This window comes from Lampris incognitus, chromosome 15, assembly GCF_029633865.1.
Source record: "Lampris incognitus isolate fLamInc1 chromosome 15, fLamInc1.hap2, whole genome shotgun sequence".
Lineage (NCBI taxonomy): Eukaryota > Metazoa > Chordata > Actinopteri > Lampriformes > Lampridae > Lampris > Lampris incognitus.
Window position 1 is genome coordinate 10120722 of NC_079225.1, and position 16216 is coordinate 10136937.

The following is a 16216-nucleotide window of genomic DNA, read 5'->3' on the forward strand; positions in this document are numbered from 1 at the left end:
ACCACATTTCGGCAACATTTATTTACTTTTCATCTATTTTACGAAAAAATCATCTTTCACTTCCATAAATCATGACTGGCCATACGACTGTTTGTAGTATTTTAATTTTCAGATTGGTTGAGATGCCGCGATCTTTCCATAAGTTATTTAGTAGGATCATTTGTTGCTTTGCCATCCTGATTCTCATTATGATGTCAGTAGTAACAAACCATTTGCCTTTTTGATCGAGCCCAGATGCTTGAAATGTTCTACACTTTCTAAAGCCTCGCCTTCAATACATATTTTAGTGTCTTGATTTCCACCAATGTGCATGACTTTGGTTTTCTTTGCATTTAACTTTAGACCAGCTACTGTTCCGGCTTGGTTGACATGATCCAGCAAAATCTGCATATTAGTGTTTGATGCGAGTGCCGTGTCATCCGCATAGCGAAGATTTACGATAACCTGTCCACCTACAATGATCCCAAGCTCTTCAATTTCAGCCACTCTCATTATCTGCTCTGTGTAGACACTGAATAGATGAGGCGATAGAATGCAGCCTTGTCTTACACCCTTTTGGACTGGAAAGAATTCACAATGTTGATTGAATAGCAAAGTTGAAAAAGTGAAAATATTCCCTGAAAAACAAAACGGAAAACACATATTGCTCATCTAACAAACGTAACAAGGCCTGCCTATGAAACGTGAAATGTAAGAAAAGAAATTATTATAATTAAAATAACAATTGAAACAATCCCAAACAATGACCAGAACTTAAAAACTACTAGCACGGCCTATGGTTTTTAAACTTTATATTCTGTCAAGATAAATACCCAACTGAGATGCATTGTATATGTTAGTATGTCTGTTATGAAACGACTGGCACCAAAATTAACATTTTATCAACTTTAACACTATTTTCAGACAATTTAAAATCGCTGCTGTCTGACGCCTGTGAATACAGCAACGTTTCGGTGGTAGTCATGGTGTGTCTGAAACGGCGGCTGTACCCAGACATGTTGGCAATAATCAGAAATCAAGTTTAGACTATTTGTCTGCACTGGAGAACGCTAGTGTGTTTTCTAGGACAGAGTAATTAACTTCGTGAAGGAAATAACGCGACCAACACACGTCATAAAAACTACATGACGTGCACAATGACGTGCGGTCATTTTGACCGCTCATAGCCGTTTTAGGTAGATCTTATCATACATTTTTTGTGCGATTGATCTAAAACTTATTTTGATGCAAATATATGCAGTTTTAGGAGCATTCAGGGAGCTGTAGGTCTGTATTTTTTTCACAAAGTGTAAACTTTGAAAATCCAAAATGGTCAATTTGATCGCCTTGGATGTTATAGTTGGGGCACAACTGATTGTGGGAGGGCCATTCGACCCTCACAAGCCTGATAAAGTGCTGGTTCTTCATGATTATTTGATGGTCATTAAGGACTGGATGGCAAACCGCTTTTTACAGCTTAATACTGACAAGACAGGAGTCCTTTTTTATCACACCAGATAGTGTGATTTTGAAGGTGAGGCTTGGTTTAAATTCTCCTTCCTCTTCTGTCTGCTCCAAAACCAAGGGAGAGTGAGCTTTACACCACATAGCCATGGCAACACATGCCAGTATGAACTGCATCTTCTAGTTTCATATTCAGTTTGAAGTTTTAGTGATAGCAAACACACAATAAGACCAGCATGTCAGACAAACCGCAGCAGAAAAGACCAGACAATAGAGTCCAATGACAATTTGCTCATGAGTGCAACATTTGTTTTATAGCTCATTACAAAGTTACACAACCAACACATCTTTACTGGGTTTTAATGGGGTTTAGCTCCACAGCCCACAAGAAGAAGCTCCAGAAATATTTTACCTGATTTAGTTTTGCCGTCATGTGATATGTTTTTGTTTTTGCTCTTTTTTCCTCCACAGATTCTTCTGTCCAGACTGCCAACTTAGTAACTGTGGGTTTGGTCTTTTTCTACTTAGTTGTAACTGCATTCATCGTGTACAGGTGGAGAGCTAAAGGTAATAATATTTACAGATGCACATTTGATAGTCATGAGAAAGACATGGTGATTTCAGGATCTAAACTCCTCTCACTTGTTTTATTTTTTTTCCAGGGAATCAAACAGCATGTGGTGAAGATAATGTGAGTTTTAAAATGAGAAATTCAACACATCCAAGGCTGTGAAATGCTTTTAAAAATGGTATATTGTGGAGTCCGCGGTGGTGTAGCGGTCTAAGCATCGGCTTTGTGTCGATGCAGTTGCCCACTGGGGAACTCAGATCCGACTATGGCCGGACTCGATGAAGCAGCAACAATTGGCAGCGCTGTCTTCGGGAGGGGGCCGGGGTCGGCTTGTGTTCGTCACATGAATGCGTCTCTGTGTGTGTTGGGAAAAAGCAGTGGTTCGGCCTGGATTCGCCTTGTCCCGGAAGTGGCGAGGCGTCTCCTTCCAGACTGCCGGCCGGAGAGATGCAGTTGGCGAACACATGCAGTACGAGGGTGGGTGTTTGAATTAAAATAGGGAGCGATTGGCCACTAAATTGGGAGAAATCAGAAATAAGTTTAGATAAAAATGGTATATCATGTTTTTGTTTGTGCTGTAACTCAGTGAGTTGAAAGGTTAGCATGATATTTCCTGTTAAGACCAACTGATCTGATAATGTTTGTTCCTATAATACTGCAAGACGCTTCAGAAGAGGTCAGAGAGCATATGCTGTTTTATAACTTTACTACAACTCTGTGTGTGTGTCCTCCCCCTCATTCCACTGTCCTCCCTCTCATTCACGCATTGCAAACGCTGGCTGACTGCAACCACACACACAACCCCCCAAAACCTCCCTATATACACACTAAACCAGTAACCCAACAATACACACTCACTATGTACAAGCCTCACAAGGAAAACTAAAGATAGAAACCACTCACAACCGCTCACACACGTCTGCTCAGCATGCTCACTCGCTCCTCCGCTGAAAGAGAGAGAGAGGGAGAGAGAGAGAGAGATATTGACTAACTGTATCTGGACAGGGTGTCACCTTGTTCAGTGATGGTAAGCCCTGAGAGAAGCAGCCCGGTCCTGCAGCCAATCAGGACGACGTGAGGTCATTTACACTTTCTACAGAATAGAATACAATAGAATACAATAGAATAGAACAAGGTCGGGATGTATGAAATCATGTAGCGTGGTTTGTTGTAATACAGTAATTTGACAATGGGTGTCGCTAATGCGCTGTACTGTCCTCTAGTGTCTGCTTGTCGTTCCGGTTTGACTTTCTGAATAAACACGTAAAAAAGCAATGGGTTATGGGCCCAGAGCGTCGCTAAAAGGCTGTTTTACATGGAGTTTTGTGTGAGATAAACGGTGTTGTGGAATTCACAATGGAAGAAAAGCTGTTTATTGACAAGCTGAGCGGACCAGAGAACTGGGCAATGTGGAAACTTCAGATGGAACACTTGCTGAAAGTGAAAGGACTATGGGGCATGCTAATGGAGATGGATATCCTAGCTGCAGATGCTAATGCACACGCACAAGCTCAATTCACGAAACGGAGAGGGAAGGCATTCTCTGTGTTAGTGCTGAATGTAGGTACACCCCAGTTGTACCTGATAACAAGCTGCCAGACTCCAAAAGAGGCGTGAAACACACTGAATGGACATTTTGAGAGAGATACTTTGGCAAATAAACTGTTCCTGAAGAAAACACATTTCAGATGTGAAATGAAGGAAGGAGAAAGTTTAAATGAACATTTAAAACGAATAAAGGAACTGACTGATCAGCTAGCAGCAATAGGTTGTGTGATTGAAGAGGAAGACCAAATTATACCACTCTTGGGTAGTTTGCCACCAAGCTATGCTACAACTATCACTGCTCTAGAAACAAAGATTGACAATTTGACACTGCAGTTTGTTCAGCAAGCATTAATAAATGAAGAGCAAAAGCCAGTGAATGCTAATGATAACTCCAGTGGTGCTACGTCAGGTGGTGCATCAGTCATGTCATCACAATTTCGTGGAGATATGCAGGCTAACTCCAAGGCAGTGGGAACTGAAAGACCAACTACGTGGCAATGTTACAAATGTGGAAAAGAAGCACATATAAAGCGCGACTGTCCACGTTGGAAAAAGAAAAAGAAAACCCACAAGGCCAAAAGCATGACGTGTGAAGATGCAGAAGATTCATCTGAAAGTGCCTTTGTCGCTAAAGAGGCAAACCCGACTGAGAGGCCACAACAGGTCGAATGGTTGATTGATTCAGGAGCATCAAAGCACATGATGTGATAAAGAAATTATTCAAGACTACCAGCAATTCTCAAAAGCACAGTCTGTGAAACTCGGTGACGGCAGGGTGGTTGACGCTCTAGGACTTGGCAATGTCAAAATGAGAATGACTTTCAAAGTAAGTGATGTAAAAAATGTCACAATGTATGACGTGCTTTATGTTCCAATTTTATCTGGGAGTCTATTCTCATTGGGAGCTGCTGCCAGAAAAGGAAATACGGTGCAGTTTAAAAAGTCTTGCTGCTACATACGTGGGGAAGATGGAACTCTTCAAGGAATGGGAACACAAAGATCTGAACGGGCTGTATCAGCTGGACGTCGAAGGAAGTTCGTCTGTCTGTCATGGTGCATCAAGTGCATCAGTAGCAGCCAGCCTGTGGCTCCAGCGCCTGGGTCACACCACCAAGCTGAAGGAACTAAAAGATCTGGTGAACGGAGTGGACTTCTCTGCAGAGAAAGAGGTTCCTTTCTGTGAAGGATGTGTGGAAGGCAAGCTGTCTAGAAAGCCATACAAGCCAGTTGGAGAAATCCGTTCCAAACACAAGTTTCAGCTGATCCATAGCGACGTCTGTGGTCCCATGCAGACTGAATCTATAGGTGGAGCAAAATATTTTGTGACTTTTATCGATGATTACGCTAGATGCTGCAAGGTATACTTCTGAAACAGAAGAGTGAAGTCCTTAGCAAATTCAAGGAATTTGAGAAAACATTCTCCAATGAGTGTGGGCAGAACGTCACGAGACAGAACAGACAATGGTGGTGAGTACACATCAAAGGAGTTTCAAGAATATCTGAAGGCTCAAGGTATCCACCATGAGATGACTGTACCTCACTCACCTCAACAAAATGGTTTTGCAGAAAGAAAAAAATGGGACATTAATTCAAGCAGCTAGACGTATGCTGTCTCGTGCTAAGTTGCCAAAGATGTTCTGGGCAGAGGCTTTAGCAACCGCAGCTTACATACAGAACAGGCTGCCTACATCTGCCCTGAAACATGAGACACCCTACGAGAGATGGTGTGGCAAAAAGCCGGACATGAGTCACACGGGAGTGTTTGGCTGTGTTGCTTATGCACATATCCCAGACATAGAGAAAAGAAAACTGGACAAGAAGGCTGTGAAGCTTCGTTTCATGGGATATGCAAACAATGCCAAAGGCTATCGCCTGTTTGATGAAGAGAAAAGGAGGATTCTAATTCGTCGTGATATCATCTTTAATAAAACAGACTTCGACTGGAAACAGGAAGTGGAAGTGACCTGCTCAGAGAACGAGGTAACCATGAACACAGATAAGAGTGGAACACCAGATGACGAGGTCACTGTCGATGAAGCTGTTAGAGAAGGGCTCCAAGGAGATATGGATATGAGGAGTTTGCTGATATAGTGACTGTTGATAATCATGCCAATGTGTGTTGTGTCATAGAGCCAAGCGCACTGAAAGAAGCAATGTTGAGTACTAATGCAAAGGAATGGCAGGAGGCGGCTGACTTGGAATATGAGTCGCTTCTGGAAAATGAGACGTGGGACTTAGTTGATTTACCAAGGGATAGAAAGGCCATAGGATCAAGATGGGGGTTCAAAGTCAAGCATCATAGTGATGGACGAGTGGAGAGATACAAGTGCAGACTCGTCGCCAAGGGCAACTCACAGTTGTATGGTGCTGACTATGATGAAACTTTCACCCGTGATACGATTCAGCTCAATTCGTACATTCCTGTCCTTTGCCATCCAGAACAATATACATGTGCACCAGATGGACGTAGTAACTGCATTCCTTAATGGACATCTGGAAGAAGAAATCTACATGGAACAACCAGAGGGATACATCAAACCAGGGCAGGAACACCTGGTGTGTAAACTGAAGAAATCAATCTATGGACCGAAGCAGTCTTCTCGCTGCTGGAGCAAGGCTTTCACGGAGTTCATGATGGAAATTGGATTTAAACAGAGCACATCAGACCCCTGTGTGTTTGTGAGATCAAGACAAGAGCTTGAGATACTCGCTGTTTATGTGGATGATCTGATTCTGATTACGGAGTCGATTGCAAGCATGAACGAGTTGAAAATGGCTCTCAAGAAGTGCTACAAGATGAAGGACATGGGTGAGCTGTCCTATATCCTGGGCATCTCTGTTGTCCAAGACAAAGAAAAGAACTGTGTCTTACTTCATCAGAAGCATTACATTGAAGCCATTCTTCAGAAATATGGGATGGATAATGCAAATCCTGTTGCAACTCCTGCTGATGCCAATGTCAAATTGAAAAAAAGTGGTGGTGTCAGTAAGCCTGTGAACCACAGTACCTATCAATCTATGGTAGGAAGTCTGCTGTATGCTGCGATGGCCACACGACCAGACATAGCTCAAGCAGTGAGTGCTGTATCAAAGTTCAACGCAAATTCAGATGCTGCGCATCTGACTGCTGTGAAGAGAATACTTCGATAATTGAAAGGTACAGTGAACCTTGCTCTCAAGTATGAGAGGTCAGAGTCTGGAACTTTGATCGGCTTCTCAGATGCTGACTGGGCCGGTGATCAGGATGACCGCCGTTCAGCAACCGGCAACATATTCTTACTGAGTGGAGGAGCAGTGAGCTGGCTCAGCAAGAAACAGGCAACAGTTGCACTTTCAACAGCAGAAGCCGAGTACGTCGCACTCAGTCAAGCTGCTCAAGAGGGTACCTGGCTGAGACGATTACTGAATGATCTCGGAATGGATGCTACGCCCACAGTGATCCTGGAGGACAACGAAGGAGCCATTGCAATCGCGAAGAATCCAATGGATCACTCAAGGACTAAACACAGAAATTCGCTACCACTACATCCGTGAATGTGTGCAGAATAGACAAATAGAACTGCAATATTGCCCAACAAATGACATGAAGGCAGATATCTTGACCAAGCCACTGACTAAACAGAAGTTTGAATATCTTAGGAGAGAGATTGGGCTTTTCCCTATGTAATTCTGTTTACTGTAATAGGCACTGTTTTTCTGTTGAAAATAGTAAGAAAATGAATCTTGCAAGTTTTTTCAGTTTAAAGATTTATTATCTTGACATTATTTGTGAAGGAGAGCACGGCTCTTAGTAATATAATTTAGTGTGAAGCGCATTAATGCTATTGTAAAATTTAGTGGCAGTGTTGTAATACAGTAATTTGACAATGGTTGTCGCTAATGCGCTGTACTGTCCTCTAGTGTCTGCATGTAGTTCCGGTTTGACTTTTTGAATAAACACGTAAAAAAGCAATATGGTTGTTTTATTCTGACACAGGGGTAAACTCTATTTCACTAAATAAAAACCAAGGATTAGAACTACTATTAGAAGGAGAGGCTACTACTATTAGTTATGTATCTATTACTACTGCTTCTTTTATTACATTACTACTACTTCTATTATTCTTCCTACTCCAGCTACCTGCACTTCTATGACCGCGTCAGTCGCTTCTACGTAAGCTGTTGTCAGTGCTGCAACCAGTCGCTCTACTGACACCACTGCATCGTGACACCTGTCAAGGCAACCCGTTCTGTCTTCCACATTTCATTAAGGATAGAATAGAAGAAAATAGAGACATATAGAATAGGAGGAGGACAATGATTCAGTACAAATCTGTGTGCCGCTGACCAACGTTGAGCCGAACATGTGTCCTAAACTGTGTAGGCTGATCCCAGTGATGGTCTCACCTAGACCTCCGTCATCTGAGAAGAAGAAGCAGAGCAGGGCTGAAGGCTCTTTGTTGTGTCATTGTGTGTTGTGACGTAGTGTTGTGTCGCCTCGTGTGGTGTGCTGCTCTGTCCTACAGGGTCTTGATGGTGATGTTGATGATGAAGTGACGCATCACACTGTGGCCACTTCCTCCTTCCTCTGAACTTCCTCCTTCATATTAGACGCCATGCAGTCATGACATCTCTGCATTGGTAGCTTCATGCTCCTGACGATGCTTCTGTCCACACTCACATGTCAGTGGTTGGTCAACCTCTCCACATCTAGTCTGTGGTCTGTAATCCACATTTGTCACTGGCTGTATTCACAAAGGTGAATGTGTTGTCTACACATTCGTCGTGCTACAACCAGTTTTGCATCTCTCCTGGTTTTCTGTCTTGTGTCAAGCTACACTGGCTTGTGCGTGGTACATTGTTATGAAGACAACATGCATTAGTCCTGCTTATTCAGAAGCCATCAGGTCTTTGATAAGCTCAATATGACAGTGTGTAAACATGTGAAACCCTGCTACCTGATTGCATCAGTGCTCTGCCATTCTTCACACTGTAGGTGTTTGTTGTGTAAAACAAGAGATGTGGTGTGATGTTCTTCTCACAGAGTACTCATTTGCACAAGTATATGTGTAAATACTGCTTCAGATGCAGTATTTTTACTTTTACTGTCACATTTATTCAAAACTGACAGTATGACACCAAATGATGCCCGTGCTCAACAGACTGTATTCATATGCAATGGAAAACATAGTTAAGTCTATCATTTGTTACTTGTTGGTTTTACTTTATTGGGTAAATATAATTGTAATCCTACACAATTAAACACTTAATTTCAAAGCAGTTATTTTTGTTTTTACTTTTACAACGGGTTGTTTACGATAGATGAGGGAATAAAATTGACAGTTCAACATGTTTGTAGTTTTACACGTTATTTTGTGCTGTATATTTATTCTTTTAATGAGTATTTGTAGAATGTGTTGTTAAGGAAGTCTTTGGGAAAGTGCTTTATTCGTCCACAAGAGGGCGGAGTGACGCAAAAAGAGGCACAGCCATAAAAGTAGAGCAGAGCCACCAAATGTAAAACTGCAATGCACATAAAGGAAGCTTATTAGTTTAATTAATGACAATTTGGGGCATCAAACAGTCACTTCAGACATGCTGTTGAGTTCAGGGGTGAATGTGTTTCCTGTTAGTTTGTAGTTTATCAACAGTCATATTTTGTTGTTGTTGATTTTATATGTGTAATAGTGTTGAGCTTTTTATAATTAAATATCAAGTATTTGAAGTTGCCTCTAAGTGTGCAGGTGTGAAAATGCATCTGTTCCTATTAAATCAATGGTTTGAATCCTTGTGGACCAACTTTCCTGAGGCTTCACTTGGCGCTCACTTGATTGGCAAATTTATCAACCACAAAGTCTTGATGCATGTTCAAGAATCCAGGTAAGAAAGTCAAAGAAGGTTGAATCAGTTCATCTGGACACACCGTTTACTGACAGATACGTTTCATCACTGACGGCACGTGGCGCCGTGGTTAGTGCTGTCACCTCACAGCAAGAAGGTCCTGGGTTCGAAGCCCGGGGTAGTCCAGCCTTGGGGGTCGTCCCGGGTCGTCCTCTGTGTGGAGTTTGCATGTTCTCCTCGTGTCTGCGTGGGTTTCCTCCCACAGTCCAACGACAAGTAGGTCATACTAACCTGCCCCTAGGTGTGTGTGTGTGTGTGTGTGTGTGTGTGTGTGTGTGTGTGTGTGTGTGTGTGAAAGATCATCGTACCAGTGAAAATGAGAAGCAGATTGTACTCCATGTTAACAGCAATGACACCTCACCCACAACTTCCTTCTTCTTCTTTCCTGAAAGAAAGCAACATGAAGTTCATCAGCAGTGGTGTCTGGTGTGATAAAATAAACCTGCTCACTGCTGAGAAGCAGAACTAACCACAGGAGATATATCTGTCTCTGTACCAACACCCAGTCCACATACAGACCGACAGAAGACAGCAGCAACAGACAGACAGACAGACAGACAGACAGAGCAGAATGGCTGAGTTGAGAATGAGTGGAACATCATTATTTCTGATAATACTGTTTCCTGCAGCAGGTAAGAACACATTTTAATGTATCTTAGATAACAGCTTATGGATAAATAACAACATTCAGCAACATCGTATTAATTTCTGCTTAACATGGAAACATTATTACATGATGTATTAATCACTCTTCATTCTGTGAGCATCGTTCATTATGATGTTATTTAAAACATGCTGAATGGTTCATATAGTGAATTCCTGAAAGTCAAGATCTGAAGTGCATTATCTGCCAGTCTTCAAATATCTCTTCACACCAACTGTGTTGGTACCAGCTGTGTTGTTATGTGGGTTTTATTCATTTGGATCAATAAGAAATATTTTCTCCTCAGCAGTTACCGGACAAGGATATCTCTCCATCTACAGGAGAGATGGAGATGATGAGGTCACTCTGCCATGTACCAGTGTGAGATCAGGACCAGAAAACTGTTTCAGTACTACTACGTGGCTCTTCAGTAACTATGATAAGACACAAGTATTGGTTTCTGGTGGTCAAGTTAGAAGGAATGACGTCACCAACTCCAGAGCAGACAGGCTGAGTATTACACCAAACTGTTCTCTGCTTATTAAGAAGGTGACAGTCGAGGACGCTGGTCTGTACATCTGCCAACAACAACTCCCATACCAACGAGATTATTCTTATGTTTATCTTTCTGTTGTAAGCAGTGAGTATTTGTACTGTATCCTGCTCATCTTCATCCACATTCTTATAACTATTCAGAGCTGCTGTAGGACAGGAGACAGTAATGACCACGGCAGTAATGTCTTAATGATGTTATAACTTGGTACCATGTCGCTGTCTTCCTCTACACACATCACCATCTTCTCCAGTGACTGGCCAGAAGACCGCTGACCGCCTGACGCTCTCCTGCTCTGTGGTGACACATGAACGGTCTATAAAGGTGGAGTGGGTGGATGAGAAAGATAGTCAGGTGAGCTGTGTTGGCAAGGAAAACACAGTGTATTTCTGTAACTCCACTATGATGCTTTCAACCACCCAGAAGAAGGAGACATTCAGCTGTCAACTGACTGGTACTGGGGAAAGACTGGGGATATTTGACTTCATCTTTCACATGTCTGGTAAAGTATGATTTTGAGGTGTTCAAATTATTTCCTTTCACTTGGTCTGATAAACGGGACAATGTGACCTCTTTAGAGACGCTCCTGTTCATTGGGCATCGTTGCTTCCTCTGTCCAGAAAACAAAGAAAAAGCAGAAGACGATGAAAAAGAGACAAGAGACAAAACAGTACAGTACAGTTTATAACAGACAAACTATAATAGAAAACAAAGTTGCTGTGTTGTTAAAAACAACCAAGCAACCAATTTAACAATACATTTAGTAGTGCAAACATTAATTGAACTTGAAGGACAAAGACGAGAAGAACAAAAAATAGAAAAGGAAGAAACCTGTGTGTGTGTGTGTGTGTGTGTGTGTGTGTGTGTGTGTGTGTGTGTGTGTGTGTGTGTGTGTGTGTGTGTGTGTGTGTGTGTGTGTCTTTTTGATGTATACAGTGATTTGGCTGTGGTCAGACATAGGGGTCAGTGGATTAACAGTGGATGCTGTGAGAGAAAAAGGATGTATATGTGTTATCATGTAATCTACTGTACTATTCCCAAGAGGGGAGCAACATGTGTATGGCCCTAGAGAGGCCCCTCGTACCCGGCCATTGACGATGTACACACCCAGGTTTCAGCAGAGCTGCAGCGAGTCCTTTCTGTTTGTGTGGACTGTGGTCGTGGTTATTTCTGTGGGAATAGGTCAGGTTGTTAATATATGCCAGTTTGTTAGTTATGTAGTTATTTCCTTTTTCCTCAGTGGAATCAGGCTGGGTTCCTGTCCTGGCATTCAGATCACCACAGATGAGCACATTTCCCCGGGCCTGGAAATGGCTCGTCTCTTTTCAAGCTCAGAGAAAGTGTCTTCCTTGTAAGAGGGGGACTCTTTAGGGGGGACGTGTATAGCACAGAGGAATAGGTCTTTCTGTGCTGAGAGGAGATGTTCCTTCATTTTTATCCAAGCGTGTGATTTTTAGATTTTTAAGATTTATAAAGTTGTGTAGTTTAGCGTTGTACCATATCATGAGTCCCCCTGAGTTCCTGCCCTGATGTGTGGTGCTGAGTTTCTGGGAGGGTATAATGGTCTCTCTGCACTCTGAGGGGCAGTGAGTGGCAACGTCTTCCTTACACCATGTCTCCTGCAGAATGATGATGTCTGTGTTCTTGATGCATTGTTGTAAATCTCTTTTTAGGCTTTTTACACCAAAGGCTGATGATGTCAGACCTTGGATATTCCATGTACTTATAGCGATACTCGTTTCTTGTTGAAATGTCTTGTTATTGAAAAGAGATAAACTTGGAAAACAGATAATTGTTATTTGACAAGCAAAGGCATTAGTGGAATGTATATAAATGTATATTGTAAGTGGCAAATATGTACATATACATACATTTACTCACATATACATGCATACATATACATGTACACACATATCTTGCATATACACATACAGCATATATCCATGTACACATACAGACGCACTTACTTGCATCCATATATGTACACATACAAATACAGTACTTGTGCACACACACACATACGTATGTACATATACACCTGCATACATGTACATCAGATATCAAAAAGAGAATGATGAACTTTGACTGAACGTATTTTTTAATTATTATTAAACTATTGATGCATAATGGGTGTAGAGACTAAGCCCACACTTGAAGCCCCTGAGGGGTTGCTAGACAGGCACCTAATTGACGCGCTTGTAGCCACTTCGCGTTACGTGTGTATATGAAATAATGTTCAGACTTGTTTAAGTTGAAACTCCATAGTTATTACTCGCCACGATGAATCTATAAAACATCACACATCATAAACAGTCCAATATTCCAAATTTACACTTGTATCGTTTGCCAGCCTAGTGCGGCCTGCAGCAGTGAAGTGGTCAAGAAAACTGTGTGCTCCCCTCCGTCAAGCCACACCTATCACCTGACTGAATGTTCCCACCGAAATTGCTGTGAGCCCATAGCAATTAGAGTGACCCCTGTGGACCAATTAGGTGCTTATGAGATGAGACCAAATGGCTCCTACAATGGATCTAATCTTAGTTTATGTATCCATGTATGTGTTTACTTATAGGAAAACCTTGACCTTGTTTGTATTGATATTATATGAGTTTGGTACAGATGTACTGCAGTAGTTCTTTGATTTCACCCATACCGGTATCCATGAAGTTCTGTGGTCTTCTGGGGGTGTCTGCATAGCTGGGGCCCTGTAGAGTGGGCTCCTTGGGCAGCTGGACGGCTCTGGGTGCGCTGGCTGGTTGGGGCCAACCAGCTGGGGGGTGGTGAGTAGGTCCAGTTGGCTGAGGGCGGTGAGCAGGTCTAGTTGGCTGGGGGTGGTGAGCAGGTCCAGTTGCCTGGGGACGGTGTGCAGGTCCAGTTGGCTGGGGACGGCGAGCAGGTCTGTCTGGCTGGGGGCGGTTAGCAGGTCCAGTTGGCTGGGGACGGCGAGCAGGTCTGTCCGGTTGGGGGCGGTGAGCGGGTCCTGTTGGCTGGGGGCATGTCCAGGTGGCTGGTTTTGGTTACTGGGTGCGCCGGGCTGGTCTGGCATGGCTGTGTTGTGTTGGGTGAAGGCCTGGTGGGGCCTGGGTCCCCAGGAGGGGTCTGCAGGTGGGTGGGCCCTTCTGGGAGTGTGGCAGTGCAAATACCGAAGTCCTCTCTCCTCTTCCGTCCGCTCCAAAACCAAGGGAGAGTGAGCTTTATACCACGTAGCCATGGCAACACATGCCAGTATGAACTGTACCTTCTAGTTTCATATTCAGTTTGAAGTTTTAGTGATAGCAAACACACAATAAAACCAGCATGTCAGACAAACAGCAGCAGAAAAGACCTGACAATACAGTGCAATGACAATTTGCTCATGAGTGCAACATTTATTTTGTAGCTCATTACAAGGATACACAACCAGCATATCTTTACTGGGTTTTAATGGGTTTTAGCTCCACAGCCCACAAGAAGAAGCTCCAGAAATATTTTACCTGATTTAGTTTTGCCATCATGTGATATGTTTTTGTATTTGCTCTTTTTCCTCCACAGATTTTTCTGTCCAGACTGTCAGCTTAGTGACTGTGGGTTTGGTCTTTTTCTTCTTAATTGTAGCTGCATTCATCGTGTACAGGTGGAGAGCTAAAGGTAATAATATTTACAGATGAATATGTGATAGTCATGAGAAAGACATGGTGATTTCAGGATCTAAACTCCTCTCACTTGTTTTATATTTTCCAGGGACTCAAACAGCATGTGGTGGAGATAATGTGAGTTTTAAAATTAGAAATTCAACATAAACAAGGCTGTGAAATGCTTTAGCAAAATGGTAACATAGCTGGTCTCACAACCATCTTGTACACCTTGCCTTTAACTCTTGCTGGTACCCTTCTGTCACAAATCCCTCCTGCCACTCTTCTCCACCCACTCCACCCTGCCTGTGCTCTCTTCTTCACCTCTCTTCTGCACTCCCCGTTACTTTGGACAGTTGACCCCAAGTATTTAAACTCATACGCCTTTGTCACCTCTACTCCTTGCATCCTCACCATTCCACTGTCCTCCCTCTCATTCACACATACGTATATGTGTTCTGTCTTGCTCCTACTGACTTCCATTCCTCTTCTTCATGCATCCACCTCTCCGGGATTGCCTCAACCTGCACCCTACTCTCATCAAAAGCTCATAATTAAACATTACCATTTAAAAAAATACATAGACAGGTAAAAGAATGAGGACACTTGTGCCGTCAGTTCGTCGAGAGCAGCACAATTAGCTTGTAACTCAGAGTCAACTTTGGTCTGTTTGGTCTGGTCAGTCTGTTCGTTCTTGTCACGCTGAGCTGCACTAACAGTTACTGGCCTGGTTTTAGCTACTATACTCCGACGGTTTAATCTCCCTTCTTCCTCAGTTGTAGATTTGGTGATTAGTTCTAAGAGGAAGTCATCACTGACCCGTGTGTCTGAGAGAAAGGGTTTGAGATCATGTCTAACATGGCTGTTTCTTTCATTTAACCCTTGGTAGAGGGTGTGAAGGAAAGTGCCCTGGACAAGCTTTTTGTCATAGTTAAAACCTGCACCAGGTTGTTGTGACTCAAAAAGAACTCGCTGCTCTAAACACATAATTCTGTACAAAAACTGCTGCGGGCTCTTTCTATCTTGCTGTCTGGCATTACGTAACTCCTGGAAGAGCTCAGTGTCATTTTTGTCCCTAATGTGGGAGCGGAGAATCCTCTTTAAACCATCAACTGTAAGATCATCTTTACTTGTCAACATGTCCCTGAATGTACCAGGTTTGGTTATCTTTAGTACTGTTCTCATGACCTCGGATTCACTGAACCCCTCTTGTAAACCTTCGTCAATCTGTTTACAAAGGCTACTATATGACATATCAGAACCAACGTCAGAGATTTGACCCCCATGCAACTTAAACTCTCTACGTGGTAATAGAGCTGCTACATCAGTCAATCTTAACACCCGATCAATAGAGGATGAGCTCATCCTACCCAAGGGGCACCACCCGTTCCAGTGAGGCTGGACTTGGCTGGCATCAGTGTGGTGAGATCCCTGACTGGTGTGTGAGTGTCTCTCTCCTCCTTGAAAAGGGCGGTGCGAAGGTCGCCGTATGCGGTGGGCAGATGGATGACAGTGTCTCTAGCCACAGTTGCTGCCATTGGTTGTCTGTCCCAATGAGTGGTTGGAGAGGTGTTTTCAGGTTGGTGAGTCGGTGACTCTTCCCTCCGATATGGTACCATGTTGCCTGCTGTAGTAGCTCCGCCATCTGGGTTGTGTAGTAGATCACTTGGCAGATCATCGAGGATGAGGAGTTGAGTCATACCTTCATCTTCCATGGCTGTTCCTTCTTCGTCACTCCCAATGAAAATCTTAGCATCTTCAACTCTGTCACCTCCAGCGCCGCCTCCTGTCTTTTTGACAAATGAAAGTCCTTTCCAGATATCCAATTTTGAAATGATTCCCAAAAGGTCCTAGTATAATTACAAGTATAAAAAAAACCCCAAATGTTCTAATGGTTCGACAACAGAATCACAAAACATACAATTGTTTTTTCAGTATTAAGTCTTTGTCTCAGAAACTCATTTATC

General features: G+C 42.9%; 1 long non-coding RNA gene across 1 annotated transcript; it reads left to right on the plus strand.

The window, feature by feature from the left end:
* Positions 1–1812: 1812 nt before the first annotated feature.
* On the plus strand, positions 1813–8531 carry LOC130125534 (uncharacterized). Its single transcript, XR_008811441.1, has 3 exons — positions 1813–2010; positions 2106–2134; positions 8068–8531. It is a non-coding gene; the product is annotated as an uncharacterized LOC130125534 (long non-coding RNA).
* Positions 8532–16216: the final 7685 nt, after the last annotated feature.